This window comes from Oncorhynchus nerka, unplaced genomic scaffold, assembly GCF_034236695.1.
Source record: "Oncorhynchus nerka isolate Pitt River unplaced genomic scaffold, Oner_Uvic_2.0 unplaced_scaffold_1441, whole genome shotgun sequence".
Taxonomy (NCBI): Eukaryota; Metazoa; Chordata; class Actinopteri; order Salmoniformes; family Salmonidae; genus Oncorhynchus; species Oncorhynchus nerka.
This window is the reverse complement of record NW_027039873.1, coordinates 1-27,351: the sequence shown is the minus strand read 5'-3', so window position 1 is coordinate 27,351 and position 27,351 is coordinate 1. Positions and strand designations below refer to the sequence as shown.

Below are 27,351 nucleotides of genomic sequence, written 5' to 3'. Positions count from 1 at the left end.
TAACGTCATTTTTTAAAATTCAAAAAGTCGACGATAAACTTTCACAAAACACTTCGAAATACGTTTGTAATGCAACTTTAGGTATTAGTAAACGTTAATAAGCGATAAAATTCATCAGGAGGCGATGTAAAGATCATTAGCTGTCCGTCTGGAAAAATGTCCGGCTAGAAACTCAACGAAAATATCCGGTCCTAGACCTGAGGAGATACGGTGCCCTGTATGTGTTTGACCAAGAAAAAACTCAAAGGGAAATGACAAGACTCTAGACACCGTGTGGAAGCTGTAGGTACTGCAACCTCAGTCAATTAATTGTGGTTCACGTTTATCAATGGGATCAAGTAGCGCATGGATATATTTTCCCATTTTCAGTGATCAGTTTTTCCTGTGCTTTTCGATGTAAATGCCGTTCTGGTAAAGCCACAGCAGTGATTTAACCAGTTTTTTAAACGTCTGAGTGTTTTCTATCCACACAGACTAAGCAAATGCATATACTATATTCCTGGCATGAGTAGCAGGGCGCTGAAATGTTGCGCGATTTTTAACAGAATGTTCAAAAAAGTAGAGGGTCGACTTAAGAGGTTAAAAGAACTGGATAGCAGAGAGTGGTTTCGACCGATCGTACACGTGGTTAAAGTAGACATCACGCTTCCGCTTCGCTTCTGTAATCAGCATGACCTGTACAAACTGACAGAAGCTGTCAAAAAATAATCACGGAGGGCACTGAGACATGCCCGTGAAATTATGGTTTAATATTTCTGTTTGCACTTCATTGCTAACAGCAAACTGAATAGCAGAGGATGGTTTCGATCCATAAATCACTGGGTTAACTGCCAGGCACACTTCCACTGCATCACTCCACTTTCAGGTACCCCAAAACAATACTTGAATTCACAATACATGGAATAGGAGATCAGTGTCTTAAGCCACTGTGGCACTCTGTGATCAGCATGACCTATATGGATTGATAGAAGCAGTAATAAAAAAAAGAATCACGGAGGGCACAGAGACATGCACATGAAATTCTCCAATTTAAAAAAATCCCTGTTTACACTTCATTTCTAAAAGTAGAATTGATAGCTTCGATCCATCAACCTCTGTGTTATGTGCCCAGCACTTCTCTTCTGTTTGCACTTCATTGCTAAAAGCAAACTGGATAGCAGAGGATGGTTTCGATCCCTAAATCAATTGGTTAACTGCCCTGCACTCTTCCACTTCATCCCTCCACTTTCAGGAACCCCAATACAATACTTGAACTCACAATAAATGGATTAGGCGGTCAGTGTCTTAAGTCACTGTGGAAATGTGTGATCAGCATGACCTATACGAACTGATAGAAGCAGTTGTAAAAAGAAAATGCATTTCGGAGGGCACAGAGACATGCCCATGAAATTCTCCTTTTTTATCCCTGTTAAATCTTCATTTCTAAAGTTTGAATGGGAAAGCTTCAATCCATCAAACTCTGTGTTATGTGCTGATCTCTCTTCCTCCATAAGAATTTGCATTCATCCACCCCAGATGGGTCTCGAACCCACAATCCCTGGCTTAGAAGGCCAGTGCCTTATCCATTAGGCCACTGGGGCACTTGCTTTAACCTGTTGCTTCTACTCGGCACACTTGCGTCCCAACTAGAGCTCTGGAAATGCAAATGCGCTACGCTAAATGCTAATAGTATTAGTTAAAACTCAAAAGTTCATTAAAATACACATGCAGGGTATCGAATTAAAGCTACACGCGTTGTGAATCCAGGCAACAAGTCAGATTTTTAAAATGCTTTTCGGCGAAAGCATGAGAAGCTATTATCTGATAGCATGCAACACCCCAAAAGACCCACAGGGGACGTAAACAAAATAATTAGCATTTCGGCGTTACACAAACCGCACAATAAAATAGAAAACATTCATTACCTTTCACCATCTTCTTTGTTGGCACTCCTAGATGTCCCATAAACACTATTTGGGTCTTTATTTCCATTAAATCGGTCCATATAAAGCCTAGATATCGTTATATGTAGACTGTGTGATAAACTAAAAACATTGTTTCAAAACGTAACGTCATTTTTTAAAATTCAAAAAGTCGACGATAAACTTTCACAAAACACTTCGAAATACGTTTGTAATGCAACTTTAGGTATTAGTAAACGTTAATAAGCGATAAAATTCATCAGGAGGCGATGTAAAGATCATTAGCTGTCCGTCTGGAAAAATGTCCGGCTAGAAACTCAACGAAAATATCCGGTCCTAGACCTGAGGAGATACGGTGCCCTGTATGTGTTTGACCAAGAAAAACTCAAAGGGAAATGACAAGACTCTAGACACCGTGTGGAAGCTGTAGGTACTGCAACCTCAGTCAATTAATTGTGGTTCACGTTTATCAATGGGATCAAGTAGCGCATGGATATATTTTCCCATTTTCAGTGATCAGTTTTTCCTGTGCTTTTCGATGTAAATGCCGTTCTGGTAAAGCCACAGCAGTGATTTAACCAGTTTTTAAACGTCTGAGTGTTTTCTATCCACACAGACTAAGCAAATGCATATACTATATTCCTGGCATGAGTAGCAGGGCGCTGAAATGTTGCGCGATTTTTAACAGAATGTTCAAAAAGTAGAGGGTCGACTTAAGAGGTTAAAAGAACTGGATAGCAGAGAGTGGTTTCGACCGATCGTACACGTGGTTAAAGTAGACATCACGCTTCCGCTTCGCTTCTGTAATCAGCATGACCTGTACAAACTGACAGAAGCTGTCAAAAAATAATCACGGAGGGCACTGAGACATGCCCGTGAAATTATGGTTTAATATTTCTGTTTGCACTTCATTGCTAACAGCAAACTGAATAGCAGAGGATGGTTTCGATCCATAAATCACTGGGTTAACTGCCAGGCACACTTCCACTACATCACTCCACTTTCAGGTACCCCAAAACAATACTTGAATTCACAATACATGGAATAGGAGATCAGTGTCTTAAGCCACTGTGGCACTCTGTGATCAGCATGACCTATATGGATTGATAGAAGCAGTAATAAAAAAAGAATCACGGAGGGCACAGAGACATGCACATGAAATTCTCCAATTTAAAAAAAAATCCCTGTTTACACTTCATTTCTAAAAGTAGAATTGGATAGCTTCGATCCATCAACCTCTGTGTTATGTGCCCAGCACTTCTCTTCTGTTTGCACTTCATTGCTAAAAGCAAACTGGATAGCAGAGGATGGTTTCGATCCCTAAATCAATTGGTTAACTGCCCTGCACTCTTCCACTTCATCCCTCCACTTTCAGGAACCCCAATACAATACTTGAACTCACAATAAATGGATTAGGCGGTCAGTGTCTTAAGTCACTGTGGAAATGTGTGATCAGCATGACCTATACGAACTGATAGAAGCAGTTGTAAAAAGAAAATGCATTTCGGAGGGCACAGAGACATGCCCATGAAATTCTCCTTTTTTATCCCTGTTAAATCTTCATTTCTAAAGTTTGAATGGGAAAGCTTCAATCCATCAAACTCTGTGTTATGTGCTGATCTCTCTTCCTCCATAAGAATTTGCATTCATCCACCCCAGATGGGTCTCGAACCCACAATCCCTGGCTTAGAAGGCCAGTGCCTTATCCATTAGGCCACTGGGGCACTTGCTTTAACCTGTTGCTTCTACTCGGCACACTTGCGTCCCAACTAGAGCTCTGGAAATGCAAATGCGCTACGCTAAATGCTAATAGTATTAGTTAAAACTCAAAAGTTCATTAAAATACACATGCAGGGTATCGAATTAAAGCTACACGCGTTGTGAATCCAGGCAACAAGTCAGATTTTTAAAATGCTTTTCGGCGAAAGCATGAGAAGCTATTATCTGATAGCATGCAACACCCCAAAAGACCCACAGGGGACGTAAACAAAATAATTAGCATTTCGGCGTTACACAAACCGCACAATAAAATAGAAAACATTCATTACCTTTCACCATCTTCTTTGTTGGCACTCCTAGATGTCCCATAAACACTATTTGGGTCTTTATTTCCATTAAATCGGTCCATATAAAGCCTAGATATCGTTATATGTAGACTGTGTGATAAACGAAAAAAACATTGTTTCAAAACGTAACGTCATTTTTTAAAATTCAAAAAGTCGACGATAAACTTTCACAAAACACTTCGAAATACGTTTGTAATGCAACTTTAGGTATTAGTAAACGTTAATAAGCGATAAAATTCATCAGGAGGCGATGTAAAGATCATTAGCTGTCCGTCTGGAAAAATGTCCGGCTAGAAACTCAACGAAAATATCCGGTCCTAGACCTGAGGAGATACGGTGCCCTGTATGTGTTTGACCAAGAAAAAACTCAAAGGGAAATGACAAGACTCTAGACACCGTGTGGAAGCTGTAGGTACTGCAACCTCAGTCAATTAATTGTGGTTCACGTTTATCAATGGGATCAAGTAGCGCATGGATATATTTTCCCATTTTCAGTGATCAGTTTTTCCTGTGCTTTTCGATGTAAATGCCGTTCTGGTAAAGCCACAGCAGTGATTTAACCAGTTTTTTAAACGTCTGAGTGTTTTCTATCCACACAGACTAAGCAAATGCATATACTATATTCCTGGCATGAGTAGCAGGGCGCTGAAATGTTGCGCGATTTTTAACAGAATGTTCAAAAAGTAGAGGGTCGACTTAAGAGGTTAAAAGAACTGGATAGCAGAGAGTGGTTTCGACCGATCGTACACGTGGTTAAAGTAGACATCACGCTTCCGCTTCGCTTCTGTAATCAGCATGACCTGTACAAACTGACAGAAGCTGTCAAAAAATAATCACGGAGGGCACTGAGACATGCCCGTGAAATTATGGTTTAATATTTCTGTTTGCACTTCATTGCTAACAGCAAACTGAATAGCAGAGGATGGTTTCGATCCATAAATCACTGGGTTAACTGCCAGGCACACTTCCACTACATCACTCCACTTTCAGGTACCCCAAAACAATACTTGAATTCACAATACATGGAATAGGAGATCAGTGTCTTAAGCCACTGTGGCACTCTGTGATCAGCATGACCTATATGGATTGATAGAAGCAGTAATAAAAAAAGAATCACGGAGGGCACAGAGACATGCACATGAAATTCTCCAATTTAAAAAAAAATCCCTGTTTACACTTCATTTCTAAAAGTAGAATTGGATAGCTTCGATCCATCAACCTCTGTGTTATGTGCCCAGCTCTTCTCTTCTGTTTGCACTTCATTGCTAAAAGCAAACTGGATAGCAGAGGATGGTTTCGATCCCTAAATCAATTGGTTAACTGCCCTGCACTCTTCCACTTCATCCCTCCACTTTCAGGAACCCCAATACAATACTTGAACTCACAATAAATGGATTAGGCGGTCAGTGTCTTAAGTCACTGTGGAAATGTGTGATCAGCATGACCTATACGAACTGATAGAAGCAGTTGTAAAAAGAAAATGCATTTCGGAGGGCACAGAGACATGCCCATGAAATTCTCCTTTTTTATCCCTGTTAAATCTTCATTTCTAAAGTTTGAATGGGAAAGCTTCAATCCATCAAACTCTGTGTTATGTGCTGATCTCTCTTCCTCCATAAGAATTTGCATTCATCCACCCCAGATGGGTCTCGAACCCACAATCCCTGCCTTAGAAGGCCAGTGCCTTATCCATTAGGCCACTGGGGCACTTGCTTTAAAAGAACTGGATAGCAGAGAGTGGTTTCGACTGATCGTACACGTGGTTAAAGAAGACATCACGCTTCAGCTTCGCTTCTGTAATCAGCATGACCTGTACAAACTGACAGAAGCAGTCAAGAAATAATCACGGAGGGCACAGAGACATGCCCATGAAATTCTCCTTTTTTATCCCTGTTAAATCTTCATTTCTAAAATTTGAATGGGAAAGCTTCAATCCATCAAACTCTGTGTAATGTGCTTATCTCTCTTCTTCCATAGGAATTTGCATTCTTCCACCCCAGATGGGACTCGAACCCACAATCCCTGACTTAGAAGGCCAGTGCCTTATCCATTAGGCCACTGGGGTACTAAATGGATTAGGCAGTCAGTGTCTTATGTCACTGTGGAAATGTGTGATCAGCATGAGCTATACGAACTGATAGAAGCAGTTGTAAAAAAAAAAAAAGCATTTCGGAGGGTACAGAGATACGCCCATGAAATTATCCTTTTTTATCCCTGTTAAATATTCATTTCTAAAGTTTGAATGGGAAAGCTTCAATCCATCAAACTCTGTGTTATGTGCTGATCTCTCTTCCTCCATAAGAATTTGCATTCATCCACCCCAGATGGGACTCGAACCCACAATACCTGGCTTAGAAGGCCAGTGCCTTATCCATTAAGCCACTGGGGCACTTGCTTAAAAAGAACTGGATAGCAGAGAGTGGTTTCGACTGATCGTACACGTGGTTAAAGAAGACATCACGCTTCAGCTTCGCTTCTGTAATCAGCATGACCTGTACAAACTGACAGAAGCAGTCAAGAAATAATCACAGAGGGCACTGTGACATGCCCGTGAAATTATGGTTTAATATTTCTGTTTGCACTTCATTGCTAACAGCAAACTGAATAGCAGAGGATGGTTTCGATCCCTAAATCACGTAGTTACCTGCCCTGCACTCTTCCACTTCATCCCTCCACTTTCAGGTCCCCCAATACAATACTTGAACTCACAATAAATGGATTAGGCAGTCAGTGTCTTAAGTCACTGTGGAAATGTGTGATCAGCATGAGCTATACGAACTGATAGAAGCAGTTGTAAAAAAATTGCAATTCGGAGGATACAGAGACATGCCCATGAAATTCTCCTTTTTTATCCCTGTTAAATCTTCATTTCTAATAATTGAATCGGAAAGCTTCAATCCATCAAACTCTGTGTAATGTGCTTATCTCTCTTCTTCCATAGGAATTTGCATTCTTTCACCCCAGATGGGACTCGAACCCACAATCCCTGACTTAGAAGGCCAGTGCCTTATCCATTAGGCCACTGAGGTACTAAATTGATTAGGCAGTCAGTGTCTTAAGTCACTGTGGAAATGTGTGATCAGCATGAGCTATACGAACTGATAGAAGCAGTTGTAAAAAGAAAATGCATTTCAGAGGATACAGAGACATGCCCATGAAATTCTTCTTTTTTATCCCTGTTAAATCTTCATTTCTAAAGTTTGAATGGGAAAGCTTCAATCCATCAATCTCTGTGTTATGTGCTGATCTCTTCCTCCATGGGAATTTGCATTCATCCACCCCAGATTGGACTCGAACCCACAATCCCTGGCTTAGAAGGCCAGTGCCTTATCCATTAGGCCACTGGGGCACTTGCTTTTCAGAACTGGATAGTAGAGAGTGGTTTCGACCGATTGTACAAGTGGTTAAAGTAGACATCACGCTTCCGCTTCGCTTCTGTAATCAGCATGACCTGTACAAACTGACAGAAGCTGTCAAAAAATAATCACGGAGGGCACTGAGACATGCCCGTGAAATTATGGTTTAATATTTCTGTTTGCACTTCATTGCTAACAGCAAACTGAATAGCAGAGGATGGTTTCGATCCATAATTCACTGGGTTAACTGCCAGGCACACTTCCACTACATCACTCCACTTTCAGGTACCCCAAAACAATACTTGAATTCACAATACATGGATTAGGAGATCAGTGTCTTAAGCCACTGTGGCACTCTGTGATCAGCATGACCTATATGGATTGATAGAAGCAGTAATAAAAAAAGAATCACGGAGGGCACAGAGACATGCACATGAAATTCTCCAATTTAAAAGAAAATCCCTGTTTACACTTCATTTCTAAAAGTAGAATTGGATAGCTTCGATCCATCAACCTCTGTGTTATGTGCCCAGCTCTTCTCTTCTGTTTGCACTTCATTGCTAAAAGCTAACTGGATAGCAGAGGATGGTTTCGATCCCTAAATAACTTGGTTAACTGCCCTGCACTCTTCCACTTCATCCCTCCACTTTCAGGAACCCCAATACAATACTTGAACTCACAATAAATGGATTAGGCGGTCAGTGTCTTAAGTCACTGTGGAAATGTGTGATCAGCATGACCTATACGAACTGATAGAAGCAGTTGTAAAAAGAAAATGCATTTCGGAGGGCACAGAGACATGCCCATGAAATTCTCCTTTTTTATCCCTGTTAAATCTTCATTTCTAAAGTTTGAATGGGAAAGCTTCAATCCATCAAACTCTGTGTTATGTGCTGATCTCTCTTCCTCCATAAGAATTTGCATTCATCCACCCCAGATGGGTCTCGAACCCACAATCCCTGGCTTAGAAGGCCAGTGCCTTATCCATTAGGCCACTGGGGCACTTGCTTTAAAAGAACTGGATAGCAGAGAGTGGTTTCGACTGATCGTACACGTGGTTAAAGAAGACATCACGCTTCAGCTTCGCTTCTGTAATCAGCATGACCTGTACAAACTGACAGAAGCAGTCAAGAAATAATCACGGAGGGCACAGAGACATGCCCATGAAATTCTCCTTTTTTATCCCTGTTAAATCTTCATTTCTAAAATTTGAATGGGAAAGCTTCAATCCATCAAACTCTGTGTAATGTGCTTATCTCTCTTCTTCCATAGGAATTTGCATTCTTCCACCCCAGATGGGACTCGAACCCACAATCCCTGACTTAGAAGGCCAGTGCCTTATCCATTAGGCCACTGGGGTACTAAATGGATTAGGCAGTCAGTGTCTTATGTCACTGTGGAAATGTGTGATCAGCATGAGCTATACGAACTGATAGAAGCAGTTGTAAAAAAAAAAAAAGCATTTCGGAGGGTACAGAGATACGCCCATGAAATTATCCTTTTTTATCCCTGTTAAATATTCATTTCTAAAGTTTGTGTTATGTGCTGATCTCTCTTCCTCCATAAGAATTTGCATTCATCCACCCCAGATGGGACTCGAACCCACAATACCTGGCTTAGAAGGCCAGTGCCTTATCCATTAAGCCACTGGGGCACTTGCTTAAAAAGAACTGGATAGCAGAGAGTGGTTTCGACTGATCGTACACGTGGTTAAAGAAGACATCACGCTTCAGCTTCGCTTCTGTAATCAGCATGACCTGTACAAACTGACAGAAGCAGTCAAGAAATAATCACAGAGGGCACTGTGACATGCCCGTGAAATTATGGTTTAATATTTCTGTTTGCACTTCATTGCTAACAGCAAACTGAATAGCAGAGGATGGTTTCGATCCCTAAATCACGTAGTTACCTGCCCTGCACTCTTCCACTTCATCCCTCCACTTTCAGGTACCCCAATACAATACTTGAACTCACAATAAATGGATTAGGCAGTCAGTGTCTTAAGTCACTGTGGAAATGTGTGATCAGCATGAGCTATACGAACTGATAGAAGCAGTTGTAAAAAAATTGCAATTCGGAGGATACAGAGACATGCCCATGAAATTCTCCTTTTTTATCCCTGTTAAATCTTCATTTCTAATAATTGAATCGGAAAGCTTCAATCCATCAAACTCTGTGTAATGTGCTTATCTCTCTTCTTCCATAGGAATTTGCATTCTTCCACCCCAGATGGGACTCGAACCCACAATCCCTGACTTAGAAGGCCAGTGCCTTATCCATTAGGCCACTGAGGTACTAAATTGATTAGGCAGTCAGTGTCTTAAGTCACTGTGGAAATGTGTGATCAGCATGAGCTATACGAACTGATAGAAGCAGTTGTAAAAAGAAAATGCATTTCGGAGGATACAGAGACATGCCCATGAAATTCTTCTTTTTTATCCCTGTTAAATCTTCATTTCTAAAGTTTGAATGGGAAAGCTTCAATCCATCAATCTCTGTGTTATGTGCTGATCTCTCTTCCTCCATGGGAATTTGCATTCATCCACCCCAGATTGGACTCGAACCCACAATCCCTGGCTTAGAAGGCCAGTGCCTTATCCATTAGGCCACTGGGGCACTTGCTTTTCAGAACTGGATAGTAGAGAGTGGTTTCGACCGATTGTACAAGTGGTTAAAGTAGACATCACGCTTCCGCTTCGCTTCTGTAATCAGCATGACCTGTACAAACTGACAGAAGCTGTCAAAAAATAATCACGGAGGGCACTGAGACATGCCCGTGAAATTATGGTTTAATATTTCTGTTTGCACTTCATTGCTAACAGCAAACTGAATAGCAGAGGATGGTTTCGATCCATAATTCACTGGGTTAACTGCCAGGCACACTTCCACTACATCACTCCACTTTCAGGTACCCCAAAACAATACTTGAATTCACAATACATGGATTAGGAGATCAGTGTCTTAAGCCACTGTGGCACTCTGTGATCAGCATGACCTATATGGATTGATAGAAGCAGTAATAAAAAAAGAATCACGGAGGGCACAGAGACATGCACATGAAATTCTCCAATTTAAAAGAAAAACCCTGTTTACACTTCATTTCTAAAAGTAGAATTGGATAGCTTCGATCCATCAACCTCTGTGTTATGTGCCCAGCTCTTCTCTTCTGTTTGCACTTCATTGCTAAAAGCTAACTGGATAGCAGAGGATGGTTTCGATCCCTAAATAACTTGGTTAACTGCCCTGCACACTTCCACTTCATCCCTCCACTTTCAGGTACCCCAAAACAATACTTGAATTCACAATACATGGATTAGGCGGTCAGTGTCTTAAGTCACTGTGGAAATGTGTGATCAGCATGACCTATACGAACTGATAGAAGCAGTTGTAAAAAGAAAATGCATTTCGGAGGGCACAGAGACATGCCCATGAAATTCTCCTTTTTTATCCCTGTTAAATCTTCATTTCTAAAAATTTAATAGGAAAGCTTCGACCCATCAAACTCTGTGTTATGTGCTGATATCTCTTCCTCCATGGGAACTTGCATTCATCCACCCCAGATGGGACTCGAACCCACAATCCCTGGCTTAGAAGGCCAGTGCCTTATCCATTAGGCCATTGGGGCACTTGCTTTTCAGAACTGGATAGTAGAGAGTGGTTTCGACCGATTGTACAAGTGGTTAAAGTAGACATCACTCTTCCGCTTCGCTTCTGTAATCAGCATGACCTGTACAAACTGACAGAAGCAGTCAAAAAATAATCATGGAGGGCACTGAGACATGCCCATGAAATGATGGTTTAATATTTCTGTTTGCACTTCATTGCTAACAGCAAACTGAATAGCAGAGGATGGTTTCGATCCATAAATCACTGGGTTAACTGCCAGGCACACTTCCACTACATCACTCCACTTTCAGGTACCCCAAAACAATACTTGAATTCACAATACATGGAATAGGAGATCAGTGTCTTAAGCCACTGTGGCACTCTGTGATCAGCATGACCTATATGGATTGATAGAAGCAGTAATAAAAAAAGAATCACGGAGGGCACAGAGACATGCACATGAAATTCTCCAATTTAAAAAAAAATCCCTGTTTACACTTCATTTCTAAAAGTAGAATTGGATAGCTTCGATCCATCAACCTCTGTGTTATGTGCCCAGCTCTTCTCTTCTGTTTGCACTTCATTGCTAAAAGCAAACTGGATAGCAGAGGATGGTTTCGATCCCTAAATCAATTGGTTAACTGCCCTGCACTCTTCCACTTCATCCCTCCACTTTCAGGAACCCCAATACAATACTTGAACTCACAATAAATGGATTAGGCGGTCAGTGTCTTAAGTCACTGTGGAAATGTGTGATCAGCATGACCTATACGAACTGATAGAAGCAGTTGTAAAAAGAAAATGCATTTCGGAGGGCACAGAGACATGCCCATGAAATTCTCCTTTTTTATCCCTGTTAAATCTTCATTTCTAAAATTTGAATGGGAAAGCTTCAATCCATCAAACTCTGTGTTATGTGCTGATCTCTCTTCCTCCATAAGACTTTGCATTCATCCACCCCAGATGGGACTCGAACCCACAATCCCTGGCTTAGAAGGTCAGTGCCTTATCCATTAGGCCACTGGGGCACTTGCTTTAACCTGTTGCTTCTACTGGGACACTTTGCGTCCCAACTAGAGCTCTGGAAATGCAAATGCGCTACGCTAAATGCTAATAGTATTAGTTAAAACTCAAAAGTTCATTAAAATACACATGCAGGGTATCGAATTAAAGCTACACTCGTTGTGAATCCAGGCAACGAGTCAGATTTTTAAAATGCTTTTCGGCGAAAGCATGAGAAGCTATTATCTGATAGCATGCAACACCCCAAAAGACCCACAGGGGACGTAAACAAAATAATTAGCATTTCGGCGTTACACAAACCGCACAATAAAATAGAAAACATTCATTACCTTTCACCATCTTCTTTGTTGGCACTCCTAGATGTCCCATAAACACTATTTGGGTCTTTATTTCCATTAAATCGGTCCATATAAAGCCTAGATATCGTTATATGTAGACTGTGTGATAAACGAAAAACATCGTTTCAAAACGTAACGTCATTTTTTTTAAATTCAAAAAGTCGACGATAAACTTTCACAAAACACTTCGAAATACGTTTGTAATGCAACTTTAGGTATTAGTAAACGTTAATAAGCGATAAAATTCATCAGGAGGCGATGTAAAGATCATTAGCTGTCCGTCTGGAAAAATGTCCGGCTAGAAACTCAACGAAAATATCCGGTCCTAGACCGGCATTAGATACGGTGTCCTGCATGTGTTTGACCAAGAAAAACTCGAAGGGAAATGACAAGACTCTAGACACCGTGTGGAAGCTGTAGGTACTGCAACCTCAGTCAATTAATTGTGGTTCACGTTTATCAATGGGATCAAGTAGCGCATGGATATATTTTCCCATTTTCAGTGATCAGTTTTTCCTGTGCTTTTCGATGTAAATGCCGTTCTGGTAAAGCCACAGCAGTGATTTAACCAGTTTTTTAAACGTCTGAGTGTTTTCTATCCACACAGACTAAGCAAATGCATATACTATATTCCTGGCATGAGTAGCAGGGCGCTGAAATGTTGCGCGATTTTTAACAGAATGTTCAAAAAAGTAGAGGGTCGACTTAAGAGGTTAAAAGAACTGGATAGCAGAGAGTGGTTTCGACCGATCGTACACGTGGTTAAAGTAGACATCACGCTTCCGCTCGCTTCTGTAATCAGCATGACCTGTACAAACTGACAGAAGCTGTCAAAAATAATCACGGAGGGCACTGAGACATGCCCGTGAAATTATGGTTTAATATTTCTGTTTGCACTTCATTGCTAACAGCAAACTGAATAGCAGAGGATGGTTTCGATCCATAAATCACTGGGTTAACTGCCAGGCACACTTCCACTTCATCACTCCACTTTCAGGTACCCCAAAACAATACTTGAATTCACAATACATGGAATAGGAGATCAGTGTCTTAAGCCACTGTGGCACTCTGTGATCAGCATGACCTATATGGATTGATAGAAGCAGTAATAAAAAAAGAATCACGGAGGGCACAGAGACATGCCCATGAAATTCTCCTTTTTTATCCCTGTTAAATCTTCATTTCTAAAATTTGAATGGGAAAGCTTCAATCCATCAAACTCTGTGTTATGTGCCCAGCTCTTCTCTTCTGTTTGCACTTCATTTCTAAAAGCAAACTGGATAGCAGAGGCTGGTTTCAATCCCTAAATCACTTGGTTAACTGCCCTGCACTCTTCCACTTCATCCCTACACTTTCAGGTACCCCAATACAATACTTGAACTAACAATAAATGGATTAGGCGGTCAGTGTCTTAAGTCACTGTGGAAATATGTGATCTGCATGACCTATACGAACTGATAGAAGCAGTTGTAAAAAAAAAATGTATTTCGGAGGGCACAGAGACATGCCCATGAAATTCTCCTTTTTTATCCCTGTTAAATCTTCATTTCTAAAAATTGAATCGGAAAGCTTCAATCCATCAAACTCTGCTGATCTCTCTTCCTCCATAGGAATTTGTATTCATCCACCCCAGATGGGACTCGAACCCACAATCCCTGGCTTAGAAGGCCAGTGCCTTATCCATTAGGCCACTGGGGCACTTGCTTTAAAAGTACTGGATAGCAGAGAGTGGTTTCGACCGATCGTACACGTGGTTAAAGTAGACATCACGCTTCCGCTTCGCTTCTGTAATCAGCATGACCTGTACAAACTGACAGAAGCAGTCAAAAAATAATCACGGTGGGCACTGAGACATGCCCATGAAATTATGGTTTAATATTTCTGTTTGCACTTCATTGCTAAAAGCAAACTGGATAGCAGAGGATGGTTTCGATCCCTAAATCACTTGGTTAACTGCCCTGCACTCTTTCACTTCATCCCTCCACTTTCAGGAACCCCAATACAATACTTGAACTCACAATAAATGGATTAGGCGGTCAGTGTCTTAAGTCACTGTGGAAATGTGTGATCAGCATGACCTATACGAACTGATAGAAGCAGTTGTAAAAAGAAAATGCATTTCGGAGGGTACAGAGACATGCCCATGAAATTCTCCTTTTTTTATCCCTGTTAAATCTTCATTTCTAAAATTTGAATGGGAAAGCTTCAATCCATTAAACTCTGTGTTATGTGCTGATCTCTCTTCCTCCATAAGACTTTGCATTCATCCACCCCAGATGGGACTCGAACCCACAATCCCTGGCTTAGAAGGCCAGTGCCTTATCCATTAGGCCACTGGGGCACTTGCTTTAACCTGTTGCTTCTACTCGGGACACTTGCGTCCCAACTAGAGCTCTGGAAATGCAAATGCGCTACGCTAAATGCTAATAGTATTAGTTAAAACTCAAAAGTTCATTAAAATACACATGCAGGGTATCGAATTAAAGCTACACTCGTTGTGAATCCAGGCAACGAGTCAGATTTTTAAAATGCTTTTCGGCGAAAGCATGAGAAGCTATTATCTGATAGCATGCAACACCCCAAAAGACCCACAGGGGACGTAAACAAAATAATTAGCATTTCGGCGTTACACAAACCGCACAATAAAATAGAAAACATTCATTACCTTTCACCATCTTCTTTGTTGGCACTCCTAGATGTCCCATAAACACTATTTGGGTCTTTATTTCCATTAAATCGGTCCATATAAAGCCTAGATATCGTTATATGTAGACTGTGTGATAAACGAAAAAAACATTGTTTCAAAACGTAACGTCATTTTTTTTTAAATTCAAAAAGTCGACGATAAACTTTCACAAAACACTTCGAAATACGTTTGTAATGCAACTTTAGGTATTAGTAAACGTTAATAAGCGATAAAATTCATCAGGAGGCGATGTAAAGATCATTAGCTGTCCGTCTGGAAAAATGTCCGGCTAGAAACTCAACGAAAATATCCGGTCCTAGACCGGATTAGATACGTTGTCCTGCATGTGTTTGACCAAGACCAAAACTCAAGGGAAATGACAAGACTCTAGACACCGTGTGGAAGCTGTAGGTACTGCAACCTCAGTCAATTAATTGTGGTTCACGTTTATCAATGGGATCAAGTAGCGCATGGATATATTTTCCCATTTTCAGTGATCAGTTTTTCCTGTGCTTTTCGATGTAAATGCCGTTCTGGTAAAGCCACAGCAGTGATTTAACCAGTTTTTAAACGTCTGAGTGTTTTCTATCCACACAGACTAAGCAAATGCATATACTATATTCCTGGCATGAGTAGCAGGGCGCTGAAATGTTGCGCGATTTTTAACAGAATGTTCAAAAAAGTAGAGGGTCGACTTAAGAGGTTAAAAGAACTGGATAGCAGAGAGTGGTTTCGACCGATCGTACACGTGGTTAAAGTAGACATCACGCTTCCGCTTCGCTTCTGTAATCAGCATGACCTGTACAAACTGAAAGAAGCTGTCAAAAAATAATCACGGAGGGCACTGAGACATGCCCGTGAAATTATGGTTTAATATTTCTGTTTGCACTTCATTGCTAACAGCAAACTGAATAGCAGAGGATGGTTTCGATCCATAAATCACTGGGTTAACTGCCAGGCACACTTCCACTACATCACTCCACTTTCAGGTACCCCAAAACAATACTTGAATTCACAATACATGGAATAGGAGATCAGTGTCTTAAGCCACTGTGGCACTCTGTGATCAGCATGACCTATATGGATTGATAGAAGCAGTAATAAAAAAAGAATCACGGAGGGCACAGAGACATGCACATGAAATTCTCCAATTTTAAAAAAAATCCCTGTTTACACTTCATTTCTAAAAGTAGAATTGGATAGCTTCGATCCATCAACCTCTGTGTTATGTGCCCAGCACTTCTCTTCTGTTTGCACTTCATTGCTAAAAGCAAACTGGATAGCAGAGGATGGTTTCGATCCCTAAATCACTTGGTTAACTGCCCTGCACTCTTCCACTTCATCCCTCCACTTTCAGGAACCCCAATACAATACTTGAACTCACAATAAATGGATTAGGCGGTCAGTGTCTTAAGTCACTGTGGAAATGTGTGATCAGCATGACCTATACGAACTGATAGAAGCAGTTGTAAAAAGAAAATGCATTTTGGAGGATACAGAGACATGCCCATGAAATTCTCCTTTTTTATCCCTGTTAAATCTTCATTTCTAAAAATAGAATCTGAAAGCTTCAATCCATCAAACTCTGTGTTATGTGCTGATCTCTCTTCCTCCATAGGAATTTGAATTCATCCACCCCAGATGGGACTCGAACCCACAATCCCTGGTTTAGAAGGCCAGTGCCTTATCCATTAGGCCACTGGGGCACTTGCTTTAAAAGAACTGGATAGCAGAGAGTGGTTTCGACCGATCGTACACGTGGTTAAAGTAGACATCACGCTTCCGCTTCGCTTCTGTAATCAGCATGACCTGTACAAACTGACAGAAGCAGTCAAGAAATAATCACGGAGGGCACAGAGACATGCCCATGAAATTCTCCTTTTTTATCCCTGTTAAATCTTCATTTCTAAAATTTGAATGGGAAAGCTTCAATCCATCAACCTCTGTGTTATGTGCTGATCTCTCTTCCTCCATAGGAATTTGCATTCATCCACGCCAGATGGGACTCGAACCCACAATCCCTGGCTTAGAAGGCCAGTGCCTTATCCATTAGGCCACTGGGGCACTTGCTTTAACCTGTTGCTTCTACTCGGGACTCTTGCGTCCCAACTAGAGCTCTGGAAATGCAAATGCCCTACGCTAAATGCTAATAGTATTAGTTAAAACTCAAAAGTTCATTAAAATACACATGCAGGGTATCGAATTAAAGCTACACTCGTTGTGAATCCAGGCAACAAGTCAGATTTTTAAAATGCTTTTCGGCGAAAGCATGAGAAGCTATTATCTGATAGCATGCAACACCCCAAAAGACCCACAGGGGACGAAACAAAATAATTAGCATTTCGGCGTTACACAAACCGCACAATAAAATAGAAAACATTCATTACCTTTCACCATCTTCTTTGTTGGCACTCCTAGATGTCCCATAAACACTATTTGGGTCTTTATTTAGATTAAATCGGTCCATATAAAGCCTAGATATCGTTATATGTAGACTGTGTGATAAACGAAAAACATCGCTTCAAAACGTAACGTCATTTTTTAAAATTCAAAAAGTCGACGATAAACTTTCACAAAACACTTCGAAATACGTTTGTAATGCAACTTTAGGTATTAGTAAACGTTAATAAGCGATAAAATTCACCAGGAGGCGATGTAAAGATCATTAGCTGTCCGTCTGGAAAATGTCCGGCTAGAAACTCAACGAAAATATCCGGTCCTAGACCGGATTAGATACGGTGTCCTGCATGTGTTTGACCAAGAAAAAACTCGAAGGGAAATGATAAGACTCTAGACACCGTGTGGAAGCTGTAGGTACTGCAACCTCAGTCAATTAATTATGGTTCACGTTTATCAATGGGATCAAGTAGCAAGTAGCGCATGGATATATTTTCCCATTTTCAGTGATCAGTTTTTCCTGTGCTTTTCGATGTAAATGCCATTCTGGTAAAGCCACAGCAGTGATTTAACCAGTTTTTAAACGCCTGAGTGTTTTCCCACACAGACTAAGCAAATGCATATACTATATTCCTGGCATGAGTAGCAGGGCACTGAAATGTTGCGATTTTTAACAGAATGTTCAAAAAGTATAGGGTCGACTTAACCTCTTGCCTCTACCTGGGACGCTTGCGTCCCAACTAGAGCTCTGAAATGCAAATGTGCTACGCTAAATGCTAATAGTATTAGTTAAAACTCAAAAGTTCATTAAAATACACATGCAGGGTATCAAATTAAAGCTACACTCGTTGTGAATCCAGGCAACAAGTCAGATTTTTAAAATGCTTTTTCGGCGACAGCATGAGAAGCTATTATCTGATAGCATCCACCAATACACTACAACAGAAAAGCACAGCAGGGGACGAAACAAAATAATTAGCATTTCGGCGTTACACAAACCGCACAATAAAATAGAAAACAGTCATTACCTTTCACCATCTTCTTTGTTGGCACTCCTAGATGTCCCATAAACACTATTGGGTCTTTATTTCGATTAAATCGGGCCATATAAAGCCTAGATATCGTTATATGTAGACTGTGTGATAAACGAAAAACAGCGATTTCACAACGTAACGTCATTTTTTTAAAATTCAAAAAGTAGACGATAAACTTTCACAAAACACTTCGAAATACGTTTGTAATGCTACTTTAGGTATTAGTAAACGTTAATATGCGATAAAAATCATCCGTAGGCGATGTAGATATCATTAGCTGTCGTCTTGGAAAAATTTCAGGAGAGAGCTCTTCCGGAATGATCTGGGCGGAGACCGGAGGTAAGCGGTGCCCCTCTTTCGGTTCAACCAAGAATCAAAGATGATTAAATTCACAAGATACTCGACAACATGGGGATGCTGTGGGAGTTGAATGCTCAGGTCTTATCTAATTCGGCTCACTGTTAACAATTGCGGTAGTGGCGCAAGGATATTTATTTCCATTTTCTGTGATCAGGTTTTCCTGCGCTTTCCGATGTAACGCACGTTATGTAATAGCCACAGTCGTGATTTAACCAGTTTTAAAAACGTCTGAGGGTTTCCTATACACACATTCTAACCATATGAACGTACTATATTCCTGGCATGAGTAGCAGGGCGCTGAAATGTTGCGCGATTTTTAACAAAATGTTCAAAAAAGTAGAGGGTCGACTGAAGAGGTTAAGAGGTTAAAAGAACTGGATAGCAGAGAGTGGTTTCGACCGATCGTACACGTGGTTAAAGTAGACATCACGCTTCCGCTTCGCTTCTGTAATCAGCATGACCTGTACAAACTGACAGAAGCTGTCAAAAAATAATCACGGAGGGCACTGAGACATGCCCGTGAAATTATGGTTTAATATTTCTGTTTGCACTTCATTGCTAACAGCAAACTGAATAGCAGAGGATGGTTTCGATCCCTAAATAACTTGGTTAACTGCCCTGCACACTTCCACTTCATCCCTCCACTTTCAGGTACCCCAAAACAATACTTGAATTCACAATACATGGATTAGGCGGTCAGTGTCTTAAGTCACTGTGGAAATGTGTGATCAGCATGACCTATACGAACTGATAGAAGCAGTTGTAAAAAGAAAATGCATTTCGGAGGGCACAGAGACATGCCCATGAAATTCTCCTTTTTTATCCCTGTTAAATCTTCATTTCTAAAAATTTAAAAGGAAAGCTTCGACACATCAACCTCTGTGTTATGTGCTGATCTCTCTTCCTCCATAGGAATTTGCATTCATCCACGCCAGATGGGACTCAAACCCACAATCCCTGGCTTAGAAGGCCAGTGCCTTATCCATTAGGCCACTGGGGCACTTGCTTTAACCTGTTGCTTCTACTCGGGACTCTTGCGTCCCAACTAGAGCTCTGGAAATGCAAATGCCCTACGCTAAATGCTAATAGTATTAGTTAAAACTCAAAAGTTCATTAAAATACACATGCAGGGTATCGAATTAAAGCTACACTCGTTGTGAATCCAGGCAACAAGTCAGATTTTTAAAATGCTTTTCGGCGAAAGCATGAGAAGCTATTATCTGATAGCATGCAACACCCCAAAAGACCCACAGGGGACGTAAACAAAATAATTAGCATTTCGGCGTTACACAAACCGCACAATAAAATAGAAAACATTCATTACCTTTCACCATCTTCTTTGTTGGCACTCCTAGATGTCCCATAAACACTATTTGGGTCTTTATTTCGATTAAATCGGTCCATATAAAGCCTAGATATCGTTATATGTAGACTGTGTGATAAACGAAAAAACATCGTTTCAAAACGTAACGTCATTTTTTAAAATTCAAAAAGTCGACGATAAACTTTCACAAAACACTTCAAATACGTTTGTAATGCAACTTTAGGTATTAGTAAACGTTAATAAGCGATAAAATTCATCAGGAGGCGATGTAAAGATCATTAGCTGTCCGTCTGGAAAAATGTCCGGCTAGAAACTCAACTTAAAATATCCGGTCCTAGACCGGATTAGATACGGTGTCCTGCATGTGTTTGACCAAGAAAAAACTCGAAGGGAAATGATAAGACTCTAGACACCGTGTGGAAGCTGTAGGTACTGCAACCTCAGTCAATTAATTGTGGTTCACGTTTATCAATGGGATCAAGTAGCGCATGGATATATTTTCCCATTTTCAGTGATCAGTTTTTCCTGTGCTTTTCGATGTAAATGCCGTTCTGGTAAAGCCACAGCAGTGATTTAACCAGTTTTTTAAACGTCTGAGTGTTTTCTATACACACAGACTAAGCAAATGCATATACTATATTCCTGGCATGAGTAGCAGGGCACTGAAATGTTGCGCGATTTTTAACAGAATGTTCAAAAAAGTAGAGGGTCGACTTAACCTCTTGCCTCTACCTGGGACGCTTGCGTCCCAACTAGAGCTCTGGAAATGCAAATGTGCTACGCTAAATGCTAATAGTATTAGTTAAAACTCAAAAGTTCATTAAAATACACATGCAGGGTATCAAATTAAAGCTACACTCGTTGTGAATCCAGGCAACAAGTCAGATTTTTAAAATGCTTTTCGGCGACAGCATGAGAAGCTATTATCTGATAGCATGCACCAATACACTACAACAGAAAAGCACAGCAGGGGACGTAAACAAAATAATTAGCATTTCGGCGTTACACAAACCGCACAATAAAATAGAAAACAGTCATTACCTTTCACCATCTTCTTTGTTGGCACTCCTAGATGTCCCATAAACACTATTGGGTCTTTATTTCGATTAAATCGGGCCATATAAAGCCAAGATATCGTTATATGTAGACTGTGTGATAAACGAAAAAAACAGCGATTTCACAACGTAACGTCATTTTTTAAAATTCAAAAAGTAGACGATAAACTTTCACAAAACACTTCGAAATACGTTTGTAATGCTACTTTAGGTATTAGTAAACGTTAATATGCGATAAAAATCATCCGTAGGCGATGTAGATATCATTAGCTGTCGTCTTGGAAAAAATTTCAGGAGAGAGCTCTTCCGGAATGATCTGGGCGGAGACCGGAGGTAAGCGGTGCCCCTCTTTCGGTTCAACCAAGAATCAAAGATGATTAAATTCACAAGATACTCGACAACATGGGGATGCTGTGGGAGTTGAATGCTCGGTCTTATCTAATTCGGCTCACTGTTAACAATTGCGGTAGTGGCGCAAGGATATTTATTTCCATTTTCTGTGATCAGGTTTTCCTGCGCTTTCCGATGTAACGCACGTTATGTAATAGCCACAGTCGTGATTTAACCAGTTTTAAAAACGTCCGAGGGTTTCCTATACACACATTCTAACCATATGAACGTACTATATTCCTGGCATGAGTAGCAGGGCGCTGAAATGTTACGCGATTTTTAACAAAATGTTCAAAAAAGTAGAGGGTCGACTGAAGAGGTTAAGAGGTTAAAAGAACTGGATAGCAGAGAGTGGTTTCGACCGATCGTACACGTGGTTAAAGTAGACATCACGCTTCCGCTTCGCTTCTGTAATCAGCATGACCTGTACAAACTGACAGAAGCTGTCAAAAAATAATCACGGAGGGCACTGAGACATGCCCGTGAAATTATGGTTTAATATTTCTGTTTGCACTTCATTGCTAACAGCAAACTGAATAGCAGAGGATGGTTTCGATCCCTAAATAACTTGGTTAACTGCCCTGCACACTTCCACTTCATCCCTCCACTTTCAGGTACCCCAAAACAATACTTGAATTCACAATACATGGATTAGGCGGTCAGTGTCTTAAGTCACTGTGGAAATGTGTGATCAGCATGACCTATACGAACTGATAGAAGCAGTTGTAAAAAGAAAATGCATTTCGGAGGGCACAGAGACATGCCCATGAAATTCTCCTTTTTTATCCCTGTTAAATCTTCATTTCTAAAAATTTAATAGGAAAGCTTCGACCCATCAAACTCTGTGTTATGTGCTGATATCTCTTCCTCCATGGGAACTTGCATTCATCCACCCCAGATGGGACTCGAACCCACAATCCCTGGCTTAGAAGGCCAGTGCCTTATCCATTAGGCCACTGGGGCACTTGCTTTTCAGAACTGGATAGTAGAGAGTGGTTTCACCGATTGTACAAGTGGTTAAAGTAGACATCACTCTTCCGCTTCGCTTCTGTAATCAGCATGACCTGTACAAACTGACAGAAGCAGTCAAAAAATAATCACGGAGGGCACTGAGACATGCCCATGAAATTATGGTTTAATATTTCTGTTTGCACTTCATTGCTAAAAGCAAACTGAATAGCAGAGGATGGTTTCGATCCATAAATCACTGGGTTAACTACCAGGCACACTTCCACTACATCACTCCACTTTCAGGTACCCCAAAACAATACTTGAATTCACAATACATGGATTAGGCGGTCAGTGTCTTAAGTCACTGTGGAAATGTGTGATCAGCATGACCTATACGAACTGATAGAAGCAGTTGTAAAAAGAAAATGCATTTCGGAGGGCACAGAGACATGCCCATGAAATTCTCCTTTTTTATCCCTGTTACTTCTTCATTTCTAAAAATTTAATAGGAAAGCTTCAATCCATCAAACTCTGTGTTATGTGCTGATCGCTCTTCCTCCATAGGAAGTTCTATTGATCCACCCCAGATGGGACTCAAACCCACAATCCCTGGCTTAGAAGGCCAGTGCTTTATCCATTAGGCCACTGGGGCACTTGCTATAAAAGAACTGGATAGCAGAGAGTGGTTTAGACCGATCGTACACGTGGTTAAAGTAGACATCACGCTTCCGCTTCGCTTCTGTAATCAGCATGACCTGTACAAACTGACAGAAGCAGTCAAAAAATAATCACGGAGGGCACAGAGACATACCCGTGAAATTATGGTTTAATATTTCTGTTTGCACTTCATTGCTAAAAGCAAACTGAATAGCAGAGGATGGTTTCAATCCATAAATCACTGGGTTAACTGCCCGGCACACTTCCACTACATCACTCCACTTTCAGGTACCCCAAAACAATACTTGAATTCACAATACATGGATTAGGCGGTCAGTGTCTTAAGTCACTGTGGAAATGTGTGATCAGCATGACCTATACGAACTGATAGAAGCAGTTGTAAAAAAAAATACATTTCGGAGGATACAGAGACATGCCCATGAAATTCTCCTTTTTTATCCCTGTTAAATCTTCATTTCTAATAATAGAATCTGAAAGCTTCAATCCATCAAACTCTGTGTTATGTGCTGATCTCTCTTCCTCCATAGGAATTTGAATTCATCCACCCCAGATGGGACTCGAACCCACAATCCCTGGCTTAGAAGGCCAGTGCCTTATCCATTAGGCCACTGGGGCACTTGCTTTAAAAGAACTGGATAGCAGAGAGTGGTTTCGACCGATCGTACACGTGGTTAAAGTAGACATCACGCTTCCGCTTCGCTTCTGTAATCAGCATGACCTGTACAAACTGACAGAAGCAGTCAAGAAATAATCACGGAGGGTACAGAGACATGCCCATGAAATTCTCCTTTTTTATCCCTGTTAAATCTTCATTTCTAAAATTTGAATGGGAAAGCTTCAATCCATCAAACTCTGTGTTATGTGCTGATCTCTCTTCCTCCATAGGAATTTGCATTCATCCACCCCAGATGGGACTCGAACCCACAATCCCTGGTTTAGAAGGCCAGTGCCTTATACTTTAGGCCACTGGGGCACTTGCTTTAACCTGTTGCTTCTACTCGGGACTCTTGCGTCCCAACTAGAGCTCTGGAAATGCAAATGCCCTACGCTAAATGCTAATAGTATTAGTTAAAACTCAAAAGTTCATTAAAATACACATGCAGGGTATCGAATTAAAGCTACACTCGTTGTGAATCTAGGCAACAAGTCAGATTTTTAAAATGCTTTTCGGCGAAAGCATGAGAAGCTATTATCTGATAGCATGCAACACCCCAAAAGACCCACAGGGGACGTAAACAAAATAATTAGCATTTCGGCGTTACACAAACCGCACAATAAAATAGAAAACATTCATTACCTTTCACCATCTTCTTTGTTGGCACTCCTAGATGTCCCATAAACACTATTTGGGTCTTTATTTCGATTAAATCGGTCCATATAAAGCCTAGATATCGTTATATGTAGACTGTGTGATAAACGAAAAAAACATTGTTTCAAAACGTAACGTCATTTTTTAAAATTCAAAAAGTCGACGATAAACTTTCACAAAACACTTCGAAATACGTTTGTAATGCAACTTTAGGTATGAGTAAACGTTAATAAGCGATAAAATTCATCAGGAGGCGATGTAAAGATCATTAGCTGTCCGTCTGGAAAAATGTCCGGCTAGAAACTCAACGAAAATATCCGGTCCTAGACCGGATTAGATACGGTGTCCTGCATGTGTTTGACCAAGAAAAAACTCGAAGGGAAATGATAAGACTCTAGACACCGTGTGGAAGCTGTAGGTACTGCAACCTCAGTCAATTAATTGTGGTTCACGTTTATCAATGGGATCAAGTAGCGCATGGATATATTTTCCCATTTTCAGTGATCAGTTTTTCCTGTGCTTTTCGATGTAAATGCCGTTCTGGTAAAGCCACAGCAGTGATTTAACCAGTTTTTTAAACGTCTGAGTGTTTTCTATCCACACAGACTAAGCAAATGCATATACTATATTCCTGGCATGAGTAGCAGGGCGCTGAAATGTTGCGCGATTTTTAACAGAATGTTCAAAAAAGTAGAGGGTCGACTTAAGAGGTTAAAAGAACTGGATAGCAGAGAGTGGTTTCGACCGATCGTACACGTGGTTAAAGTAGACATCACGCTTCCGCTTCGCTTCTGTAATCAGCATGACCTGTACAAACTGACAGAAGCTGTCAAAAAATAATCACGGAGGGCACTGAGACATGCCCGTGAAATTATGGTTTAATATTTCTGTTTGCACTTCATTGCTAACAGCAAACTGAATAGCAGAGGATGGTTTCGATCCCTAAATAACTTGGTTAACTGCCCTGCACACTTCCACTTCATCCCTCCACTTTCAGGTACCCCAAAACAATACTTGAATTCACAATACATGGATTAGGCGGTCAGTGTCTTAAGTCACTGTGGAAATGTGTGATCAGCATGACCTATACGAACTGATAGAAGCAGTTGTAAAAAGAAAATGCATTTCGGAGGGCACAGAGACATGCCCATGAAATTCTCCTTTTTTATCCCTGTTAAATCTTCATTTCTAAAAATTTAATAGGAAAGCTTCGACCCATCAAACTCTGTGTTATGTGCTGATATCTCTTCCTCCATGCGAACTTGCATTCATCCACCCCAGATGGGACTCGAACCCACAATCCCTGGCTTAGAAGGCCAGTGCCTTATCCATTAGGCCACTGGGGCACTTGCTTTTCAGAACTGGATAGTAGAGAGTGGTTTCGACCGATTGTACAAGTGGTTAAAGTAGACATCACTCTTCCGCTTCGCTTCTGTAATCAGCATGACCTGTACAAACTGACAGAAGCAGTCAAAAAATAATCACGGAGGGCACTGAGACATGCCCATGAAATTATGGTTTAATATTTCTGTTTGCACTTCATTGCTAAAAGCAAACTGAATAGCAGAGGATGGTTTCGATCCATAAATCACTGGGTTAACTGCCAGGCACACTTCCACTACATCACTCCACTTTCAGGTACCCCAAAACAATACTTGAATTCACAATACATGGATTAGGCGGTCAGTGTCTTAAGTCACTGTGGAAATGTGTGATCAGCATGACCTATACGAACTGATAGAAGCAGTTGTAAAAAGAAAATGCATTTCGGAGGGCACAGAGACATGCCCATGAAATTCTCCTTTTTTATCCCTGTTACTTCTTCATTTCTAAAAATTTAATAGGAAAGCTTCAATCCATCAAACTCTGTGTTATGTGCTGATATCTCTTCCTCCATGGGAATTTGCATTCATCCACCCCAGATGGGATTTGAACCCACAATCCCTGGCTTAGAAGGCCAGTGCCTTATCCATTAGGCCACTGGGGCACTTGCTATAAAAGAACTGGATAGCAGAGAGTGGTTTCGACCGATCGTACACGTGGTTAAAGTAGACATCACGCTTCCGCTTCGCTTCTGTAATCAGCATGACCTGTACAAACTGACAGAAGCAGTCAAAAAATAATCACGGAGGGCACTGAGACATCACTGGGTTAACTGCCAGGCACACTTCCACTACATCACTCCACTTTCAGGTACCCCAAAACAATACTTGAATTCACAATACATGGAATAGGAGATCAGTGTCTTAAGCCACTGTGGCACTCTGTGATCAGCATGACCTATATGGATTGATAGAAGCAGTAATAAAAAAAGAATCACGGAGGGCACAGAGACATGCACATGAAATTCTCCAATTTAAAAAAAAATCCCTGTTTACACTTCATTTCTAAAAGTAGAATTGGATAGCTTCGATCCATCAACCTCTGTGTTATGTGCCCAGCTCTTCTCTTCTGTTTGCACTTCATTGCTAAAAGCAAACTGGATAGCAGAGGATGGTTTCGATCCCTAAATCACTTGGTTAACTGCCCTGCACTCTTCCACTTCATCCCTCCACTTTCAGGAACCCCAATACAATACTTGAACTCACAATAAATGGATTAGGCGGTCAGTGTCTTAAGTCACTGTGGAAATGTGTGATCAGCATGACCTATACGAACTGATAGAAGCAGTTGTAAAAGAAAATGCATTTCGGAGGGCACAGAGACATGCCCATGAAATTCTCCTTTTTATCCCTGTTAAATCTTCATTTCTAAAAATTTAATAAGAAAGCTTAAATCCATCAAACTCTGTGTTATGTGCTGATCTCTCTTCCTCCATGGGAATTTGCATTCATCCACCCCAGATGGGACTCAACCCACAATCCCTGGCTTAGAAGG

General features: G+C 40.8%; 15 non-coding genes across 15 annotated transcripts; all 15 read right to left on the bottom strand.

Moving 5' to 3' along the window:
- Positions 1-1,507: 1,507 nt before the first annotated feature.
- trnar-ucu (transfer RNA arginine (anticodon UCU)) lies at positions 1,508-1,580 on the bottom strand. Its single transcript has one exon. It is a non-coding gene; the product is annotated as a tRNA-Arg (tRNA).
- Positions 1,581-3,552: 1,972 nt separating this feature from the next.
- trnar-ucu (transfer RNA arginine (anticodon UCU)) lies at positions 3,553-3,625 on the bottom strand. The gene has a single exon. It is a non-coding gene; the product is annotated as a tRNA-Arg (tRNA).
- Positions 3,626-5,959: 2,334 nt separating this feature from the next.
- trnar-ucu (transfer RNA arginine (anticodon UCU)) lies at positions 5,960-6,032 on the bottom strand. Its single transcript has one exon. It is a non-coding gene; the product is annotated as a tRNA-Arg (tRNA).
- An 891-nt stretch (positions 6,033-6,923) lies between these two features.
- trnar-ucu (transfer RNA arginine (anticodon UCU)) lies at positions 6,924-6,996 on the bottom strand. The gene has a single exon. It is a non-coding gene; the product is annotated as a tRNA-Arg (tRNA).
- A 1,256-nt stretch (positions 6,997-8,252) lies between these two features.
- Positions 8,253-8,325, bottom strand: trnar-ucu (transfer RNA arginine (anticodon UCU)). The gene has a single exon. It is a non-coding gene; the product is annotated as a tRNA-Arg (tRNA).
- A 285-nt stretch (positions 8,326-8,610) lies between these two features.
- trnar-ucu (transfer RNA arginine (anticodon UCU)) lies at positions 8,611-8,683 on the bottom strand. The gene has a single exon. It is a non-coding gene; the product is annotated as a tRNA-Arg (tRNA).
- An 861-nt stretch (positions 8,684-9,544) lies between these two features.
- On the bottom strand, positions 9,545-9,617 carry trnar-ucu (transfer RNA arginine (anticodon UCU)). The gene has a single exon. It is a non-coding gene; the product is annotated as a tRNA-Arg (tRNA).
- A 1,258-nt stretch (positions 9,618-10,875) lies between these two features.
- Positions 10,876-10,948, bottom strand: trnar-ucu (transfer RNA arginine (anticodon UCU)). The gene has a single exon. It is a non-coding gene; the product is annotated as a tRNA-Arg (tRNA).
- Positions 10,949-11,884: 936 nt separating this feature from the next.
- Positions 11,885-11,957, bottom strand: trnar-ucu (transfer RNA arginine (anticodon UCU)). Its single transcript has one exon. It is a non-coding gene; the product is annotated as a tRNA-Arg (tRNA).
- Positions 11,958-13,915: 1,958 nt separating this feature from the next.
- On the bottom strand, positions 13,916-13,988 carry trnar-ucu (transfer RNA arginine (anticodon UCU)). Its single transcript has one exon. It is a non-coding gene; the product is annotated as a tRNA-Arg (tRNA).
- Positions 13,989-14,558: 570 nt separating this feature from the next.
- trnar-ucu (transfer RNA arginine (anticodon UCU)) lies at positions 14,559-14,631 on the bottom strand. The gene has a single exon. It is a non-coding gene; the product is annotated as a tRNA-Arg (tRNA).
- A 7,795-nt stretch (positions 14,632-22,426) lies between these two features.
- Positions 22,427-22,499, bottom strand: trnar-ucu (transfer RNA arginine (anticodon UCU)). Its single transcript has one exon. It is a non-coding gene; the product is annotated as a tRNA-Arg (tRNA).
- A 1,208-nt stretch (positions 22,500-23,707) lies between these two features.
- Positions 23,708-23,780, bottom strand: trnar-ucu (transfer RNA arginine (anticodon UCU)). The gene has a single exon. It is a non-coding gene; the product is annotated as a tRNA-Arg (tRNA).
- A 1,967-nt stretch (positions 23,781-25,747) lies between these two features.
- On the bottom strand, positions 25,748-25,820 carry trnar-ucu (transfer RNA arginine (anticodon UCU)). The gene has a single exon. It is a non-coding gene; the product is annotated as a tRNA-Arg (tRNA).
- A 568-nt stretch (positions 25,821-26,388) lies between these two features.
- trnar-ucu (transfer RNA arginine (anticodon UCU)) lies at positions 26,389-26,461 on the bottom strand. The gene has a single exon. It is a non-coding gene; the product is annotated as a tRNA-Arg (tRNA).
- Between the last annotated feature and the right edge of the window lie 890 nt (positions 26,462-27,351).